The sequence below is a fragment of the Dendrobates tinctorius genome, unplaced genomic scaffold, assembly GCF_039654945.1.
Source record: "Dendrobates tinctorius isolate UK_male_01 unplaced genomic scaffold, ASM3965494v1 ptg000027l, whole genome shotgun sequence".
NCBI lineage: Eukaryota > Metazoa > Chordata > Amphibia > Anura > Dendrobatidae > Dendrobates > Dendrobates tinctorius.
The window spans coordinates 16,833,491-16,855,867 of NW_027361695.1; positions in this window are offsets into that span (position 1 = coordinate 16,833,491).

Below are 22,377 nucleotides of genomic sequence, written 5' to 3' on the forward strand. Positions count from 1 at the left end.
TGGCAGTTTTACATTGTTTGTAGGCTACAACAGGCTGTCAACGTGCTCCAATTAGGCATCTGTCTCCACTCTGTTTCCAGGATTTCACGTGACCAACAACACCACCAGTTTATGCGTACAGCAGCCGTCTGCCCAATCCACACGTGTTGCTGTGTTACTGGGATTCTGTAATGTCAGCAGATCCCCTGATGTGTGTCTGCCACTGTCTCCTGCTCTGTCCACATTCCCACCGCTTGCAGTGGGAAGGTGGACAGCGCAGCAGACAGTGGCGGACACATATTGGGGGATCTGCTGACGTTACAGAACCCCAGTAACACAGGAACACGTGTGGAATGCGTGGACGGCATCTGTGAGCAGGAACTGGCGGTGTTGGAGGTCAGGGGAAATACTAGAGACAGAGTGGAGACAGAGGCCAAATCAGAGAATGTTTAAATCTGAAGTAGTTACAATTTGGAGGCAGCAGCAGTTTGCCCTCCACACAGCAGGGGATCAGCTGACGTTACTGAACCCCACTTTCACATGAACGAGTGTGTTTTTCTGTGTGGACAGCACTTCCGAGCACCAACTGGCGGTGTTGGAGCCCAGGGACAATCATGGAGCAGGCCGAGGCCTACTAGGAGCCAGGTGTAAAGCTGAGGTATTTTGACTTTGGAAGGAGCAGGACACTTTGCCCTCCACACACCAGGGGATCAGCTGACGTTACTGAACCTCACTTTCACATGAACGAGTGTGTTTTTCTGTGTGGACAGCACTTCCGAGCACCAACTAGCGTTGTTGGAACCCAGGGACAATCATGGTGCAGGCCGAGGCCTACTAGGAGCCAGGTGTAAAGCTGAGGTATTTTGACTTTGGAGGGAGCAGGACACTTTGCCCTCCACACAGCAGGGGATCAGCTGACGTTACTGACCCCCACTTTCACATGAACGAGTGTGTTTTTCTGTGTGGACAGCACTTCTGAGCACCAACTAGCGTTGTTGGAGCCCAGGGAGAACCAGGGTGCAGGCCGAGGCCTACTTGGTGGCAGTTTTACATTGTTTGTAGGCTACAACAGACTGTCAACGTGCTCCAATTAGGCATCTGTCTCCACTCTGTTTCCAGGATTTCACGTGACTACCAACACCACCAGTTTATGCGTACAGTAGCCATCTGCCCAATCCACACGTGTTCCTGTGTTACTGGTGTTCTGTAATGTCAGCAGATCCCCTGATGTTTGTCTGCCAATGTCTCCTGCTCTGTCCACATTCCCACCACTTGCAGTGGGAAGGTGGACAGCGCAGGAGACAGTGGCGGACACACATTGGGGGATCTGCTGACGTAACAGAACCCCAGTAACACAGGAACACGTGTGGAATGCGTGGACGGCAACTGTGATCAGGAACTGGCGGTGTTGGAGGTCAGGGGAAATACTAGAGACAGAGTGGAGACAGAGGCCAAATCAGAGAATGTTTAAATCTGAAGTAGTTACAATTTGGAGGCAGCAGCAGTTTGCCCTCCACACAGCAGGGGATCAGCTGACGTTACTGAACCCCACTTTCACATGCACGAGTGTGTTTTTCTGTGTGGACAGCACTTTCGAGCACCAACTAGCGTTGTTGGAACCCAGGGACAATCATGGTGCAGGCCGAGGCCTACTAGGAGCGAGGTGTAAAGCAGAGGTATTTTGACTTTGGAGGGAGCAGGACACTTTGCCCTCCACACAGCAGGGGATCAGCTGACGTTACTGACCCCCACTTTCACATGAACGAGTGTGTTTTTCTGTGTGGACAGCACTTCTGAGCACCAACTAGCGTTGTTGGAGCCCAGGGAGAACCAGGGTGCAGGCCGAGGCCTACTTGGTGGCAGTTTTGCATTGTTTGTAGGCTACAACAGGCTGTCAACGCGCTCCAATTATTCATCTGTCTCCACTCTGTTTCCAGGATTTCACGTGACCAACAACACCACCAGTTTATGCGTACAGCAGCCGTCTGCCCAATCCACACGTGTTGCTGTGTTACTGGGATTCTGTAATGTCAGCAGATCCCCTGATGTGTGTCTGCCACTGTCTCCTGCTCTGTCCACATTCCCACCACTTGCAGTGGGAAGGTGGACAGTGCAGGAGACAGTGGCGGACACATATTGGGGGATCTGCTGACGTTACAGAACCCCAGTAACACAGGAACACGTGTGGAATGCGTGGACGGCATCTGTGAGCAGGAATTGGCAGTGTTGGAGGTCAGGGGAAATACTAGAGACAGAGTGGAGACAGAGGCCAAATCAGAGAATGTTTAAATCTGAAGTAGTTACAATTTGGAGGCAGCAGCAGTTTGCCCTCCACACAGCAGGGGATCAACTGACGTTACTGAACCCCACATTCACATGAACGAGTGTGTTTTTCTGTGTGGACAGCACTTCCGAGCACCAACTGGCATTGTCGGAGCCCAGGGAAAATGAGGTAGTAGGCCGAGGCCTACTTGGAGCCAGGTGTAAATCTGAGGTTGTTTGACTGTGGAGGGAGCAGGACACTTTGCCATACACACAGCAGGGGATCAGCTGACGTTACCGAACCCCACTTACACATGAGCGAGTGTTTTGTCTGTGCGGACAGCACTTCCGAGCACCAACTGGCGTTGTCGGAGCCCAGGGAAAATGAGGTAGTAGGCCGAGGCCTACTTGGAGCCAGGTGTAAATCTGAGGTTGTTTGACTGTGGAGGGAGCAGGACACTTTGCCATACACACAGCAGGGGATCAGCTGACGTTACCGAACCCCACTTACACATGAGCGAGTGTTTTGTCTGTGCGGACAGCACTTCTGAGCACCAACTGGTGGTGTCGGAGCCCAGGGAAAATCAGGTAGTAGGCCGAGGCCTACTTGGTGGCAGTTTCCGACTGTTTCTAGACTACTACTAACTGTCAACGTACTCCAATTAGGCCTCTGTCTTCACTCTGTTTCGAGTATTTCCGCTGGCTTCCAACCACGCCAGTTGCTGCTCTGAAATACCGTCTGCACAACCCACACTTGTTCCTGTGTTACTGGGGTTCTGTAACAGCAGCTTCTCCCTAGAGGTGAGTCAGGCAATGTCTCCTGCTCTGTCCACATTTCCACTACAAGTAGTGGGAATGTAGACAAAGCAGGAGACATTGCCGTGCTCAACTCTGGAGATGAGCAGATGTTACAGGACCCAGGTACCACAGGAACAAGTGTGGATTGTGCAGACGTCACTTGAGAGCAGAAACAGGCGGTGTTGTAGGCCGGAGGAAATACTCAAAACAGAGTGGAGACAGAGGGCAAATCAGAGAACATATTAAATCAGAGGTAGTCAGAAGTTGTAGGCAGCAGGAGAGTTTGCCGTACACACAGCAGGGGATCAGCTGACGTTACCGAACCCCACTTACACATGAGCGAGTGTTTTGTCTGTGCAGACAGCACTTCCGAGCACCAACTGGCGTTGTCGGAGCCCAGGGAAAATGAGGTAGTAGGCCGAGGCCTACTTGGAGCCAGGTGTAAATCTGAGGTTGTTTGACTGTGGAGGGAGCAGGACACTTTGACATACACACAGCAGGGGATCAGCTGACGTTACCGAACCCCACTTACACATGAGCGAGTGTTTTGTCTGTGCGGACAGCACTTCTGAGCACCAACTGGCGGTGTCGGAGCCCATGGAAAATCAGGTAGTAGGCCGAGGCCTACTTGGTGGCAGTTTGCGATTGTTTCTAGACTACTACTATCTGTCAACGTACTCCAATTAGGCCTCTGTCTTCACTCTGTTTCGAGTATTTCCGCTGGCTTCCAACCACGCCAGTTGCTGCTCTGAAATGCCGTCTGCACAACCCACACTTGTTCCTGTGTTACTGGGGTTCTGTAACAGCAGCTTCTCCCTAGAGGTGAGTCAGGCAATGTCTCCTGCTCTGTCCACATTTCCACTACAAGTAGTGGGAATGTAGACAAAGCAGGAGACATTGCCGTGCTCAACTCTGGAGATGAGCAGATGTTACAGGACCCAGGTACCACAGGAACAAGTGTGGATTGTGCAGACGGCACTTGAGAGCAGAAACAGGCGGTGTTGTAGGCCGGAGGAAATACTCAAAACAGAGTGGAGACAGAGGGCAAATCAGAGAACATATTAAATCAGAGGTAGTCAGAAGTTGTAGGCAGCAGGAGAGTTTGCCGTACACACAGCAGGGGATCAGCTGACGTTACCGAACCACACTTACACATGAGCGAGTGTTTTGTCTGTGCGGACAGCACTTCTGAGCAACAACGGGCGTTGCTGTAGCCCAGGAAATAAAGTTCAGGTCATAGAAACATGAACACAACAGGAGACCTGGATCCTGTTGCCAGCCAATTATTTATTCTGGAAGAGGACTGGCAAACTCAGGTGAGATCCAGGCCTTGTTCATTTTCACAAAAGTAAGCAGGTCAACATTATCGGCGGATAGTCGCATGCGACGGTCTGTTACCACACCACCTGCAGCACTAAAGACACGTTCCGATAATACACTGGCAGCAGGGCAAGCCAGCACCTCCAATGCATACTGGCTAAGCTCTGGCCATGTATCCAGCTTAGAGACCCAATACTTGAACGGGGAAGAGCCGTCTGGGAGAACACTAACAGGGCACGACAAGTAGTCTGTCACCATCTGACGGAAACGTTGCCTCCTGCTGACTGGAGCCGTCTGTGATGGTGTAGCCGTTTGTGGCGGTCCCACAAAACTTTTCCACATTTGGGCCATACTGGCCTTGCCTTGTCCTGCGGCACTGCCTCTGCTACCTCTTTGTGCAGAGCTTTCTCCACTGCCTCTACCCACATGGCTGCTTTGAAAAGCACTACCAGCAACACTTGTGGGGGGAATGGAGAACATGATGGCCTGCACAAGTGTTTCTTGGTACTCCCGCATTTTTCGCTCCCGGTTCAACTGTGGTATGAGGCTTTGTAAGTTGTCCCGGTAGCGAGGATCTAGGAGGGTGTACACCCAATAATCAGCCGTGTGGAGAATGTTGGCGATGCGGCGGTCATTTAACAAGCACTGCAGCATGAAATCAACCATGTGCTGCAGACTGCCAACTGGACCGGAAACGCTGTCCCCAGCTTGAGGCAGCATCTCTGCCTCCTCAGCATCACCCCACCCTCGCTGTACACACTGACTACTAGAGCCTTGTGTACCTCCCTCCTCTGGAGAGATGTGTTCCTCCTCCTCCATTGACTCCTCGTCATCCTCCTCACTAAGTGTCCCCTGCCTGGGCCTTTGTGTGGAAGCACGTTGCGCAGACTTGCCAGAAGCAGATGGCATTTCTGACTGCTCATCCTCGACCTCTTCAAAAACCTCCTTACTTAGTGCTTGTAAGGTTTTTTGAAGCAGACAGATGAGGGGGACAGTCATGCTAATTAGTGCATCATCTGCACTGGCCATCCGCGTGGAGTCATCGAAGGCACGCAAAACTTGGCAGATGTCCCTCATAGTGGCCCACTCAGTGGTGGTGAAGTGTGTCCGGCGCACAGTGCGACTTGTTTGCGCCTGATGCAGCTGGTACTCCATTACTGCTGCCTGCTGCTCACACAACCGCTCCAACATATGTAACGTTGAATTCCACCTGGTGGGGAGGTCACATATGATGCGATGTTCTGGCAGGCGGAATCGGCGTTGCAGAGATGCAATGCGCGATCTTGCCATGCTGGAATGCCGCAAGTGAGCACACTCTAGGCGAACCTTGTGCAGCAGTGCATCAAGATCCAGATAGTCCCTCAGAAAGCTCTGCACGACCAAATTGAGCACGTGTGCCAGACATGGTATGTGAGTGAGGTTGCCTAGGCCCAGAGCTGCCACTTGATTTCGGCCATTGTCACTCACTACCAATCCTGGCTGGAGATTCGCTGGCACAAACCACACATCGCTCTCCTGCTTGATGGCATTCCAGAGCTCCTGTGCTGTGTTTCTCCGATTCCCCAAAGAAATTAATTTAAGGACGGCCTGTTGACGTTTGGCCACACCTGTGCTCATATCTGGCCTAACAGGCTCACGCAGTGCTGATTCCGAGGAACTAGAGTAGGAGGAGGACTCAATATGTACAGACTGCATTCCTGCAATCCTTGGAGTTGGCAGAATACGTACAGAGCCACTCTCCAGATCTGTACCTGGCTCCAAAACATTGACCCAATGGGCAGTGAGTGAAAGGTATCGTCCCTGTCCATGGCTACTGGTCCACGCATCGGTGGTCAGGTGGACCTTGCTACTGACGGCATTTAGTAGCGCATTTTTAATTTTTCCCTCCACATGCTTTTGCAGGGCAGGGACAGCTTGCCTGCTGAAATAAAAGCGGCTGGGCACATTGTATTGTGGAACTGCAAATGACATAAAGTTCCGGAATGTGTCAGTCTCCACCAGCCTGAATGACAGCATCTCAAGGGCCAGTAGTTTGGCAATGCCGGCATTCAGAGCCAGTGCTCGGGGATGGTTTGCCGAGTATGGCCGCTTTTTCTCCCATGCCTGTGCTACCGATTGCTGGTGAGTGGCCTGGGAGGGTGCTGATGACTGCGAACGTGGTTCAGTGGGTGGAATTTCACTGGGTCTCTGGACAACAGTGGCAGTGGTTCTTCCATGGCATTCCAGTGAGGAAGCCGAACCAGCTGTGTGTGAGCTGGAGGAAGAGGCACCAACACGAGCTGAAGAGGTGGTAGGTGCTGCTGAAGGTTGGCCTACATCTTCAGTGTGTCTGTGTAACTCCACCTCGTGCTTGGTACGCACATGTTTCCACATATTTGTGGTATTGAGGTTGGTCACATTTTTGCCTCGTTTCACTTTCTGATGACACAGCTTGCATTTGACAAAGCAAATGTCATCTGCAACTGTGTCAAAAAAAGACCACGCACTGCAAGTCCTGGGAGCGCCCGTTTTGTGTTTTGGAAGAGGATTGCTCCTCACGGGTGCCAAAGTGGAGGCTACAGGCAACCAAGTCTGCCCCCGCCCTCTCCCTCCTCTTTTGGCCGTTCGGGGAATCTCTTCCTCAGAGCTGCTCCCACAACCTTCCTGTGGCTGACGCCATGATGGGTCAAGGACCTTATCATCTCCACTCCCCTCTTCAAGCACCGGCTGGTCCTGGGTTGTCTCGCCAGCACCGTATGCACCAGAAATTGGCAACTGAGTCTCATCATCATCTGATGCATACTGAGGTGTGCTGACCATGGGCACTGGCCCACCCGCCTCTTCAGATTCAGAGGGACAAAGCAGTTGCGCATCACTGCATACTCCCTCTTCTTCACGCTCTTGAATGCTGCTTGGCTGGCCACCACTTTCCAAGCCAACAGATTCTGAGAACAGAAGTAAAGATTGAGATGGCTCCTGTCCAGGGTTCTCAGACTGCCTGGGCAATTTGGCAGGTGGTGAAGAGACAGATGGTTGCTCTTCAGTGCTCTGGCCTTGGGAGGATGCGGAAGTCATTGAAGTGGATGCGTTAGCTGCCATCCATCCGACAACGGCTTCAATTTGTTCGTCACGCAGCAGTGGGGTACGGCGAGGTCCTACAAAGCTGCGCATGAAGGACTGTTGCCTGGTAAAAGTGGGGGATGCCGGGTCACTGGTGGCCGCAGCAGATACCGAATCCCCACGTCCTCTCCCTGCTGAATCCCCCCGTCCTCTCCCTGCTGAAACTCCACGGCCACGACCACGTGCCTTACTCCCTGCCTTCTTCATCTTGGTAGACTGATAAAGATAGGCAGAAAAGAAAAAAAGGGGTGGCTTAGTGTTCTTATTCCTGAACACCTGCTAACCAGTATAAGAAGCACTAATTTGGCTAAGAGTGTGTGTACTACACTTTAATATGATCTAATGTGGCCTAGACAACTGTAAAGTGGAGTGTTTGGTGAACTTTATTTCCTTTTTTTTTTTTGGGTGGGGGGAAAGGAAATTATGTGACCAAAGTTTGAAAGCTATAGTATCACAAACATTTGGAGCGATTACAATGCAGGAAGCTAACCTACAATGCAATTGATGAGGCTCCAAAAAATAGGGTGATACTAGCCTGGCTGGCCCTGAAGGGCACAAGCCAGCAAAAAGGCTCCTCTATCTAATCCTATATAGTGTTTGCAACCAACCAATGACAATGGATGCGGTTGGAAGCACACTAATATAGGAGCAAAAATCTGGCTAAATTTGCTGCAAAAAAAGGACTATGTATGAGGCAGTGACGCACGCTGAGCGGACTACAGCTAGCGGTGGCTGTAGAACACACTGCAACGTGAGCTGCACTCACACACAGAGAGACCTATCAGACAGCCAAAAACAGTGCAGAGAAATGGGCTATAGCACTGAAAGGCTGCTGAAAGGCTCCGCTGTCCACTCCTTTAGTGTTTGCAACCAACGTATATGGATACGTATGGAAGCACACTATACAGGAGAAAAAAAAAGCAGCAATAAAAGAAAAATGTGTATGAGGCAGAGACACACGCTGGCCGGCCTACAAGCAGACGTGCCTGCAGGACACACTACACAGCGTGGGTCTGCACTCACACAGCCCTTGCAGACAGCTGTGAAAACAGCGCTGCTAGGGAAAAGCAAGCTGCAGTGGTGGTTTATGTAGCCTGGGTTAAGCACTATATGTTTTGTGGAATCGCTATTTCTAACTGTCCCTCACAGTCTTCAACAGCAGCCTGTCCCTAACTGAATTCACAGCAGAGTGACCAGAAATGGCGGCTGCAGCGCTTTTTATAGTGCATCATGACATCATTTCAGCAGCCAATCACAGCCATGCCAGTAGTTAACATGCCTACATGCCTAACAGGATGTGCCCACACTTCTGAGGATCCCCATTGGCTGAATCAAATCGAGCGGGCTCCTAGCATTATGGGAACTTCCGATTCCGGTATTCGATATGAAAAAAATATCGGAACTAAGTATCGGAATTCCGATACAGCTAATATCGGCCGATACCCAATACTTGCGGTATCGGAATGCTCAACACTAGTCGCCACTGCACACTGTGCTCCGACAGCTCGGCTACTGTGCCTTACCCGACCAGTACCCAGGAAAATATGGTGGGAATTAGGAATGAAAGCAGCAGTTACTACATTATCTGTACTCAGAAAGTTATCACTGTGCTATCTGTGGTGTTCCATTGGACTGCAGGTAACATCTGCTATGTTATCATGATGTTACATGGGACTGCAGGTACCATCTTCTACATTATCTGTACTCATAAAATTATCATTGTGTTATTTATGTTGGTATATAAGACTGAAGGTAACATCTGTTACATTATCTCTACTCAGTGAACTGTAGCTGTGTGTTACCTGTGGTGTTACATAGGACTGCTTGCGGAGGTAGGGAGGATAGCGTTGCAGCTCTCTGGAAACCCCTGTTATTTTAAATGTACTGTGTTTTATGTGTTATCCTCCTGGAGGCTGCAGTTTCTACTAGTTAGGTGTGACAGAGGTTAAAGGGGCCACACAGATTAGGAGGGCCACACAGAAGGAGTACGCAGTAATATTATCACACACAGGGACCCCGTTTTCCTGTAAAGTGCCGATGCATGGGAAATGAGCGCCTCGCTCACGGATACTGCCCAAGCGTCACATTACGTGGAGGTAACATCTACTACATTATCTGTACTTGGAGAGTTATCACTGTGTTATCTGTGGTGTTACATAGGACTGCAAGTAACATCTACTTCATTATCCACACTCTAGATTAGCAAACAAATGACCACAGCAGAAAGAAATAATAAAATTAAAAAATGTATAAAATTGCACCAATCTACATATAATCCACATATAATGAATAAATTAACTTGTGCAAATATTCATACAGCTCCAATCAACCAGCCTTCCTGATATGTCACAAAATTTGAATGGAGACCATTCAATTCTATGGTAAAACAAGCCACTATGTATGGACAATTCAATAAAACAATAGGACACAATATATCTAAAATTCTATATAATCTTTAATAAATCGGATTTAGGCAATTATAAACTTGTGCAAACAAGTGCCAAGGACATACAAAATATTGATCTAAAATCATAACATATATATATGAAACAATAATAATAATAAAAAAGAGGCCTGTCAAAAGATTGTAGTAGATTAATGATCTATCACAGCCTCACACACATATTGATATAACAAATGTGCATAACTGTAAACAGTGATATATTTAAACAAAAAATATATATATAACACAAAAGTGATTATACCCACAATTGGGTTATAAAACTAATATAATTCCACATCAATAATATGCCATTGTGGTAGACTCACATCCCAAAGTGATAACCCATAACATAACACTCAATAATGTGTGAGCCGATTAAAGATGTTACATACCCGTGATATAATGACAGCCTCTAAAGTAATGCCCGGCACTCCCCGACGCGCGTTTCGGAACTGGCGTCCTTCGTCAGGGGGATGACGTATTGCTTAATGCCCCAGTATAAATAGGGAAATACCAGGTGAGCAATTAATGACCAGACGCTGCTGGCGCATGCGCGGCAAGAGCTGCCCGGAAGACCATGCACAGGCCGGCGTCATGTGACCTGACGCGTCAGGGAAATCCAGCGCGTCATCCACATAGAGACACCCACTGTCATGGCACCCGGAGCGCAGACCGTGCATGCGCACACGTCCGATCATGAACGCACACACAGTGATCATGCCGTGACCAAATATCTATACAAAAATAGTGAAACATAATATAAGTGATATTAAAAAACAAAGTGCAATGCAGTAATATAAAGGAACCAAGAAATAATATATAATACATAACAGTGATTAGAATTGAGTATATAGAGTAATATACATATGCATATTTTTTATTTAATCATAATGGTGACAGGGAAACAAGGGAAAGGAAAAGGAAAGGACAAAAAGGGGGAGGGAGGGAGGGGGGGAGGGGGGAAAAGGGGGGAAGGAATGAAACATAATAACAAAACATAATTGTATACCACCATTGTGATCCAAACATTACAAATATGTAAGACACAACAACCCCACAAATTAAAATTCAATACATAATCTATCTACATGCTGTTCACAATATAAATGACACTTCTGTAGATATAGGAGGCTCATCTTGATCCTTCACAAGCTCATCTTACGAATATTCAAACAATATAACAACAGACTCTCGATCACATTGTTACACTAAAATAAAATGAAATAAAATATATTAAAACAACACATAAAAAACACACAAGGTAACACATATACGGGCACCCTTTTAGGAGAATTAACTCCAATAAAGAGAGAATTCACACATACAAAGAAAAGAAACCAATTATAGAAATGGGACAAAAGACATATGTTCATTAAGACCAAATGGGGACACAGAGTTTAATGTCCAAATCCACTTGGTCTCAAGTTTAGCCAGGGACACGCTAACATTCCCTCCTCTCATAGTTGGTCTAATCATGTCAATCCCTCTTACTTTCAACAGTGAGGCATCACACTTGTGATGCAACTTAAAATGTTTGGGCAAAGTCTTAAGTAATGAGACATCCTGAATATCTCTAGCTGCCAAAATCCCAAGAACATGTTCACGTACTCTAACTTTGAGTTGTCGGGTCGTCATACCCACATAGATAAGTGAACAGGGACATGTTGCATAGTATATTACTGCTTTGGACAAACAATTGATAGAGTGTTTGATCTCATAACATTGAGATCCATTCGCATTGCTGAAACTTTGGGTGTTGATAATATTCGGACATGCTACGCAATGTCCACATGATCTACAGCCCAACGGAGATTTAAATCTAGAGAGAAATGTTGTATTCTGCTCCCCAACATAATGACTCTTCACAATACTATCCCTTAAATTCTGTGACCTTCTAAAAGTGATAGATGGAGTCGTTCCAATATATTCAGAAAGAATAGGGTCAACTTGTAAAATTGACCAATATTTTTTAAGACAGTTTCGCAAGGCATCTGCCTGTCCAGTATACTGAGTAATAAAACGAACAGTTTTATTTGATTTCGGACTCTGATTGTTATACAGGGCATTATGTCTTGTGATATGCTTTGCCCTATTGTACGCTCTTTTTATAGAGCGTCTACTATATCCTCTCTCTACAAATCGAATTTTTAATTCATCCGACTGCCTTTCAAAATCTTGGTCATCTGAACATATCCTACGTAGGCGTAAAAACTGACCTATTGGAATTGAATTAATTAACGCTGGCGGATGTGATGAGGAGGCCTGTAGTACAGAATTGACCGCTGTGGATTTCCTAAATAGATCCGTTTGGAGGCAATTATGTTCGTCTCTTTTTACCTTCACGTCTAAAAACTCCACCGAATCCTGATTATGATTACATATCAGCTTGATATTTAAATCATTCAAATTTAACTCATTAATAAACTTATACAGTGCTCCAGAATCATCCTGCCAGACAAAAAAGATATCGTCAATGTAGCGCGCCCAAAAGGGGACGCGCTCCATTGACGGCAGCCTGTCTGACAGGAAGAGGTCCCTCTCCCACAGCCCCAGGAACAAATTGGCGTAGGCGGGCGCAAAAGAGGCCCCCATCGCCGTTCCCTGGAGCTGTAGGTAGAAGGACCCCTTAAAAATAAAAAAATTGTGAGTCAAAGTAAAATACAACAAATCAATAATAAATTTAATATAGACTTGTGTCAAAGAAGAATACTGTAAAAAATACTTCACTGCTGATATGCCATCTGCATGACGTATACTAGTGTATAATGATTCAATGTCACATGTAACAAGAGATGAATTAGAGTCAATACACATACCATCTATTTTCCTCAAAAAATCATTAGTGTCCTTAGTATAAGATGGTAATGATACAACTAATGGTTGCAGGATCGAATCCACATATTTGTTAATATTTTCTAAATAGTTATTACGACCTGATATTATTGGTCTTCCCGGTGGAGCTGCCATATTCTTGTGTACTTTCGGTAGTAAATATAGGGTGGGAATCGTTGGTTCTTTCACTTGTAATGCCAAAAACAATTCATTCGAGATAACATCATTGTCCCTCGCACTCAATAGGATTGCATTCAATTCCGTTTGATATTTCACCAGAGGATTAAATGTTAATTTTTTATAACACCTTAGATCATCCAATTGACGGAATGCTTCCATTTCATACATTGTCTTTGGCCACACTACTAGATTCCCACCCTTATCAGCAGGCTTAAAGATCACATCCTCCAGACCCTGAATCCTTTTCAAACCTTCTTTCTCCCTCTTATTCAAATTGTACTCACTGGGAAATCGAGAAATTTTACCGATTTCTTCACTAACAATTTTCACAAAAGTATCAATTATGGGACAAGTAGATAATGGAGGAAATTTATTAGATCGCTTTTTAATGTTTGATGGAATCATACCTCCAATTGATGTGTTGTGTTCAATTGCCAGTTGTTCTAAGTCTGCTAACGCCTCCTGTTCCGTTTCTGTTGGAAAATGTTTCAAGAGATCTCCGTCATGAAAAAATTTTTTGAAAAGTAATTTCCTCGCAAATAAATGTAAATCTTTTATTGCGATAAATCTATCAAAGTTTGAAGTGGGACAAAACATCAATCCTCTATTTAACACATTAATTTCATCTACTGAAAAAATATGGTTACTTAGATTAATTACCTTCAATTGGTTTTTAGTTGACTCAGATGAATCTCTGAAATTCCGTTTATTCGGTACAAAACGAAGATCTCTTTTACGTTTTGGTGTAGTCGTAGAAATGGCAGAAACGGAAGAGGAGGCCACAGAAATATCGCTGGCTAATCCCTCGGAGGTATGTGATGAATAACGGTCCCTCCCCAAGACTCTAGTATGATGCCTTCTCCATTTATAAACCCTACCCAGAGCAAAGTCATTCTGATCCCGCTTTAATTTGTTAGATTGTTTCAATTGAATATCCTTCACCAATGTTTCAACCTCTTTATCTAAGTTTGTATTAATAAGATTGATTTGTTCAATGGATAGATCGATTTTGGCTTTAGTATATATATCCACTAGATCTTTGTCAATGGATACTATGGATTTCATATTGAAACCAATCAGCAGGGTCATTAATTTATTAGATGTCTCATTACATGTCTTTTCCCATTCACTGATAAAATCCTCATCTTCAATCACAAACGTAGGTGTAACTCGTACCCTCAATCCTCTCGGTATTAATTGTTTCTGGACATAATTCTCCAGAAACGCTTTCGTCCACCAAAGTCTGGTTCTTTTGATTATATTGGTTTTAATAATCTTAGAATAACTCTCCATATTAGAGCCACCCACAACTGGTGTAATCATATCTAAATTGCCAAAAACCTCATTAATCTGTCCCTGCCAGGACAATTCCCTGGATTTGAAGTCCATATTCACAGTGACAAGAAAAGGACCTGTGCAAAACACAGTAACGTTATAGATTAGCAAACAAATGACCACAGCAGAAAGAAATAATAAAATTAAAAAATGTATAAAATTGCACCAATCTACATATAATCCACATATAATGAATAAATTAACTTGTGCAAATATTCATACAGCTCCAATCAACCAGCCTTCCTGATATGTCACAAAATTTGAATGGAGACCATTCAATTCTATGGTAAAACAAGCCACTATGTATGGACAATTCAATAAAACAATAGGACACAATATATCTAAAATTCTATATAATCTTTAATAAATCGGATTTAGGCAATTATAAACTTGTGCAAACAAGTGCCAAGGACATACAAAATATTGATCTAAAATCATAACATATATATATGAAACAATAATAATAATAAAAAAGAGGCCTGTCAAAAGATTGTAGTAGATTAATGATCTATCACAGCATCACACACATATTGATATAACAAATGTGCATAACTGTAAAGCGTCTGGTCATTAATTGCTCACCTGGTATTTCCCTATTTATACTGGGGCATTAAGCAATACGTCATCCCCCTGACGAAGGACGCCAGTTCCGAAACGCGCGTCGGGGAGTGCCGGGCATTACTTTAGAGGCTGTCATTATATCACGGGTATGTAACATCTTTAATCGGCTCACACATTATTGAGTGTTATGTTATGGGTTATCACTTTGGAATGTGAGTCTACCACAATGGCATATTATTGATGTGGAATTATATTAGTTTTATAACCCAATTGTGGGTATAATCACTTTTGTGTTATATATATATTTTTTGTTTAAATATATCACTGTTTACAGTTATGCACATTTGTTATATCAATATGTGTGTGATGCTGTGATAGATCGGTCCACAACTAAATATAAATAAACATGATCATGACAGCTACTGTACATCTTTGACATGCATTGGTCAATGTGCTGTCTGTATGGCATGCTTTTTACATATGGACGCATAATGTGCTCACTAGTGATGAGCGAACATGCTTGGCTAACCTGCTATCTGAGCATGCTCGGGTGTTATCCAATTATCTTGAGCGTGCTCGAATATTATATTTGAGTCCCTGCGGCTGCATGCTTTGTGGTGGTAGACAGATCTGGGGATTGGCAAACAAACAGGCAATCCCTGTCTACTGCCGCAAAACATGATTGGGTGTACGAGATCTAATTATCATATGCGGAGATGGTTTTCTCATGCCAAATCGGCACAAGACTCTCAGATCTGCACTGCCCCATAGTGTAGTTACTGTCCCATTTGGGTCACCTTGTCGCGGTGAGACAGCTTTATGCTTTTTTTTATCAAAAATAGTGTTTACCCTATGTTAATTATTTAATGCATTTGCTTTTTTACGTCCTTATTTTCATTAGGGTATATGCACATATTGTCTTTTTTGTTTGTTTCCATGGCCAGTGTGAACATGCTTTAACATCATGCACGTTTTCAAGTCATACTCCGGCTCAGTTTTCTTTCATTATTTTTGTATTCAGTACAAATAGGGTGTGGCCCCCTTTCACTGAGCTGGGCAATTCATATATAGTCCCTCCAAAGCTGGGTGTCCGGTTGGGTCCCGGTTACTCTCTACCACTGTGCACACTAGGTAGGTTTTAACATTAGAGAGTAGTTACTGTCCCAATTGGGTACAACTTGTCGTGGTGGGAAAACTTTATGCTTTTTTAATCAAAAATAGTGATACTAAATTTCTTAGGTTAGTTATTTAATGCACTTGCTTTTTACTTATTTATTTTCATTAGGGTATATGCACACATTGTCTTTTTTTGGTACTGCCCCATAGAATGGTAGAATCATAGAGTTGGAAGGGACCTCCTGGGCCATCTGGTCCAACCCCCTGCTCAAAGCAGGATTCGCTAAATCATCATCATCATGTAAGAGTCATCATGCTGAGTGCTACCCTATAAAATATCAGAGAGCACTCGGCCGTGAGCCGAGCCCTAATGGTGAGTGTGTTTATTTGGGTGCAGCTTGATGGGGCCCCCAGATACAAGTCCTGCACAGGGATCCTGCATTGTCTGTGTCTGCCCCTGCTTAAAATATATAGTGTATAATGATTGTCTGTTATCCGCAGTGTCTCCGCTAATTGTAAAGATATATTCTTACATTCATACTAAGGGGCCTACGTATTCTGAATGCAAAAGTCTAGTTTGGAATATATTAATCTCACAGCTTTCTTTGCAATAAAAAACATTTCTATAGGGAAATAAGACAAGAAAATGTAAAAATCTATGAAAGACTATTATATTTGGTCAAGTGCCAAATTGCCCTAAATATTTTACCAGGAGGGTCTCAAAGCTATTATCAGGCAGCAGGGCCACATGCCGACAATGGTGTGTTTGCTCTCAAGGCCATCATTGTCTAATTAGCAGTATCAAATATGCTTCCTTGTTAATTGACTTAATTAGTCAATTACTTCGAGGTTTGCATTTTAATAAAATTGTGAAATTTAATAAGAGGGCTGGAGGTGTATCCTGGTATTCGTGTCATACATATTGGTTTTATAGAAGGATTTATTCATTTTCTGCTTGTACTATTCAGTTGACATAGTTTTCTGACTCTCACATCACTTTTGTGACTTTTTTTAAACGATTCCGATAGAAATATATATACATTTGTTTTAATTTGTGTACAGCTTTTGCAAATCATAGAATCATAGAATGTTAGACTTGGAAGGGACCCCAAGGGTCGTCGTGTCCAACCCCCTGCTCAATGCAGTATTCATTAAACCTTCTCAGACAGATGTCTGTCCAGCCTTTGTTTGAAGACTTCTATTGAAGGAGAACTCACCACCTCTTGTTGGAGCCTGTTCCACTCATTGGTCATCCTCACTGTCGAAAAGTTTTTTTCTAATATCTAATCTGTATCTTCTCCCTTTCAGTTTCACTCCATTGCTTCTCGTGTTTCCATGTGTAAATGAGAATTAATGATGGTCCGTCTACACTGTGACAGCCCTTTAGATATTTGTAGACAGTTATTAAGTCTCCTCTTAGCCTTCTTTTTTCAAGCTAAACATTCCCAGATCCTTTAACCGTTCCTCATAGGACATACTTTGCCGTCCGCTCAACATCCTGGTCGCTCTTCTCTGAACTTGCTCCAGTTTTTCAATATCTTTTTTAAAATGTGGTGCCCAGAACTGGACACAGTATTCCAGATGAAGCCTGGCCAAAGAGGAGTAGAGGGGGATAATTACTTCATGTGATCTAGACTCTATGCTTCTCTTAATACATCCTAGAATGGTGTTTGACCTTTTTGCTGCTGCATCACACTGTTGACTCATGTGCAGTCTGTGATCTAATCTTTAAGGAAGGTGGTAGAACAAAAAGGGGTTAGAGCTCTTATTTCCAACTAAATTTTGTAATGAAGCCATGCTTCTATCCTCAGTATGATGAAGCCGTGCTTCTATCTGTCACGTGGACCCATCCTGTGTGACGCGACCCGCAGGCCGGTAACTAAAGCAACAAGACGCGACACATGATACAGTCCTGTGTGACACGGCCCGCAGGCCGGTAACTAAAACAACAAGACACGGGGAAAGGGGAAACAGTTACAGCAATGGGCCCTGCAATAGGGAAAGGGGACATGGAGACCTCCTTCACTCCCCTGAGTCAGTGTCCCTAATGCTCCGAACGTTCCCTTTGCCGGTTCCACACCGGGCGCCGATCAGGAACCTGTTGCCCTAGCACACCCTACACCTATCCCTTGCTAGGGAGCTGGGTGACGCAGGCACTGGCCCCACCGCTGTACTAATACACACTAAGGAAAAATACAAACAGGGAAACACCACTTAGCTTTACTGTGTTGCACTTGCTCCTGGCAACAGAGTCCACCACCAAAATGCAGCTCTCCTCCTGAATCGCTGCCACCAAGCTCTGTCAGAGCTACAAGGAAATCCCCTTTGACTCCTTCCACACCAGGGCTAAGACAGTGCTGCAAGGAACACTCTCCAGATCCTTCCTCCACCAAGGATGGTTTGAAATGAACATTATCACCAACACTGATTGCAACACCTATGACTCTTTTATAGCAGAGCCAGTGCAATCACACCTGTATTATAAGCATGTGCACTTAAGAAACAAGAGTGCAATGATGTTCACCACCACCGGGGGCAAACTTAGAACAAACGACACCACAGTGCAATAATCCAAATGGCCACCGGGGGGGCAAAAACCAAACTTAAGCACAGCTTAAGAAAAAAAAAAGTTACCTGTGCTTTTTATCAGTCCTGATCCAGCATGGATCATGACACTACCCTCCCCTTAATGAGGGATCTCTGGACCCTCAAGACCACTCCTCATCAGGGAACCACCTACAGCAGGGACACCCAGACCCAGAGTTCACCCCAGCAACTACCTGCATGTCAGGTTGATGAGAAACGAGCCCGCTGGTATTGGCAACGTATGTTCTGGAGGCAACACACATCTCTGAAGCGCTGACCTGGGGAATGGGTTGTGTATATGTATGTTTGGTATGAGCTGGTAACACTCCACAACACACTTCCACTCAATGTTTTTTGGTGGCCACCCATACACGCTCGTTCACACACAGGTCCGGACCTGAACGTTTATTGCCACTCGTTCGTTTGTCACCATTTGGAGAACTCTTTCTGGGATTGACAACAGAGGCGTCTCCCTGTGTCACCACACTCACACCCCCGCACTTCACCAAGGGGTACACCACCCTCTAACCCCTTCCACCATGAGGTCTGCGCCTCCCAGGGTTGGCCAATGGCGAGGGTTGAGACTTCCCTTCCTCTCCGGTGAGAGCAGCAGATGTGCTGCAGGAGAGTAGGGGCGTCAGTTGAAGAGAGACGGCACAGACAGTAGTTCCTAGGCAGCAGCCCTCACACGAGTGCCCCCAGCAGACCACTTCCCTCACCCGCCAATCTATTACCGGGTTGTGTCTTTTCAGCCAAGGGAGGCCTAAAACAATAGGTACTGGCATTCCCTCCAAGACGTAGCATGACAAGGACTCCTCATGATGTCCTATACGCAGATCGATATTCTCTACGACTTTGGTCAAGCTCCCCTGGCTCAGTGGAACAGAGTTTATGGCCTGGACGCGTATAGGCTGGGCTACCATCCTACACCTCAGACCATGAGTCTGGACAAGGCGAGCATCTACCAGACTGACTCCTGCTCGATGCACGATACTCCTACTCCTACTCCTGCCCGATACAGCAGACAGAAGCAACTTTGCATCAGAGCAGCGCTTACAAGCTCTATTAGAAAGAGCTTGTAAATGCTGCACATATTGTCTATGAGACTGGCCCCCTGTAATAGACTGTAATAGTGGTCAATAACTTAGGCAACAAGCTAAATTGCAGAGTTGCATGTTTTTACAAGTACTTTGCTATTTTAACCATTTATTATCAATAACCCTTTAATGCAGTGTGTACATGAGGTCCCTTCAGTGGAAGGATTTAAAGGTTTATACTCATGTACAAGATCCTATCCCAAAATGTAGTAGGTGTAATAATGACAATATTAGCAATGTAGTATAGTTTTTCTGATTCGTCATGTCTCTTTCCTCATATGCAGGCATTGCAGGACCTTAGGTATCCATGGTTACGACCACTAGCAACTAACTGTCACTATATTAGTGGTCGCAACCATGGATACATAAGGTCCTGCAATGCCTGCATATGAGGAAAGAGACATAGCTAATCAGAAAAACTATGCTACATTTTTTTGGAGATATTTGCTAATATTATTTTTACACCTACTACATATTGGAATATGATCTTGGAGATGTGAATACCCCTTTAAAGCACTTTATACTTTTTTGTGCAGTGTTTATTTTATGCACTTTTTCCTAAGAACACACAGGAGGCAGGTTTACCTATTGCGTCCAGAAACCACAGGCTCCCAGGGTATTATTGAAGACTATTACAATACCCATTATTAGCAGTCAAGGTAGACAGACACTTGTTTAAACGTATATTTGCCATGCCTTTTTTTTTAAGTCCAGAACCTAGCCTTGGAAAGTGAAGCGTTTATGTACCATGGCATGCTTCCCAGTCAAAAGCCTGGCCCTTGGGAGTCGATGACCATGGAGTTTTTACTTAGTTTCAGCTCTTCGTATATTTCTAGCCAGAAGCGCTGAATCCGTCAACATAGATAAAAAAGATAATCCTGCGAGGGGATCAGAAGCTGCTATTGGGGATATTCCAGGGCTTTGCATCTGGATGGTGCAGCTGCCAATCAAACCTATCTGTGTCCAAGTGATGCATGGTTCCAATAACGCAGGTAACGCGGCGACCATAGTCATAAACTCTCCGTACCTGTGTTAGCTGTCAGGAGAAATGAAAAGGGAATCGCTGTAGGACCATAATAATAATGAAATAATCATAATGCCGGTATATGTATTGATTTACACCCTGACAAGTCGCCTTACAGTACTTACAAAAGCCGCCAAGAAGCTTTTTTTTTTCTCCCTTGAATTGAAAGGCAGCCGTAAACCTCTGCAGAAAAGGAAAGGATATTACTGGTTGTGCAAGTAAAGCAAAGCACTCCCAGGTATCTACCTTATAGGGAAGACGTGGAGTTTATTGGAAGGAATCGTTTCATAAAAGAGAGTTCATGTTGCGTTACACACCATACACACAGGATAGCAGGGTGCAGATGTGTCCCCATATACCTTTCATTGAATTTGGTTTAAGCAAAACTCTGACCTCCTGCTGCAGTTTTTTTTTTTATTTAAAGGGCTCTATTCATCCTCCCCAGGTCCAGCAATGAGTCTCCTTTGCTACTCATGTTGTCTGCAGTGCTGACAACAGCTGTGGTAGATCGGCTCACTCACTTGTACTCGGAGATAGACACGGGAACACTGTCTCCTTAAGGCTAGTTTGACATTTGCGTTTAAGGCAGCAGCGGCGGCCTGCGCACGGCCGCCGCTAAGCCCCGCCCCCTGCTGTGCCTCCGCCTACGGGCGCATGACGCTGCATGCGTCATGCGTCCCCTATCTTTAGCACTGGGGACCCAGGCTATGCGCAGGTATGCGTTTGGCGGCGCATGCGTCCTTTTGACGCTGCGCCGACCAGCGCCAAACGCAACCTGTAGCAATTTGGTGCGCTCGGCGCAGAGTCAAAAGGACGCATGCACCGCCAAATGCATACCTGCGCATGGCCTGCGTCCCCAGTGCTAAAGATAGGGGACGCATGCAGCGTCATGTGCCCATAGGCGGAGCTACTGGCAGAGGCACGGCAGGGGGCGGGGCTTAGCGGCGGCCGTGCGCAGATGTTAAACTAGCCTAAGATCTTCACTGGTTTAGTATATTTGTGGCATAAACCATGGTGAAATAAAAAAAAAAAAACACCGCCCTTTGGGCAAAAACAAAAGGGGAAACACAAAGCACAGTCCTTGTGGTAGCTCAGGTTAGCAAAACGCAAGGTTCAGGTTAGCGCAAACATGAACACTTCTCTGGAGATAGCATATCCAGACACACTGAACACTGAATGACCCAGGAGGCTGATTATTTAAGCCCCCAGATCACACCCTGGGGTGGAGATAAGGTGGACAACCTCCCACCCATTCTATGGTTGTCCACAAAAACCCAACCCTTAAATTGGCCGATTAACCCCTCTCAACAAATAGTGTGCTGGAGCAAACTTCTGGTTTTCAAATCACTGAAGGTAATAGCCTCAGGGAAATTTATCTACCCTCCAGCACTTTTGCCAGTGACTTTGTCACACAGCACTGCAGCCAATCAGTGAGCTAAATTGCATGAGATGCTCAGCGCTGTCCATATCACATCAACACTGCAGAAAGCAGTAGACACTGGGAGCAGTGACAGAAACTCCGTGTTGGACCTGAGGAGGGTGAGTAAAGAGCAGTTTTGTTTTTTAAACAACCTACAACTGGATTTTGAAGCAAAAAAAAACCAATTCGACATATCAGCGGAACTATTCACAGGCTGCAATTCACGTCACATCCACTGGGTGGATACAATGTAATGTAGATACATATAGCATAAACATCTACCAACATAGAATCGCATATCACAAAATCTTATCATTTTTTTCAG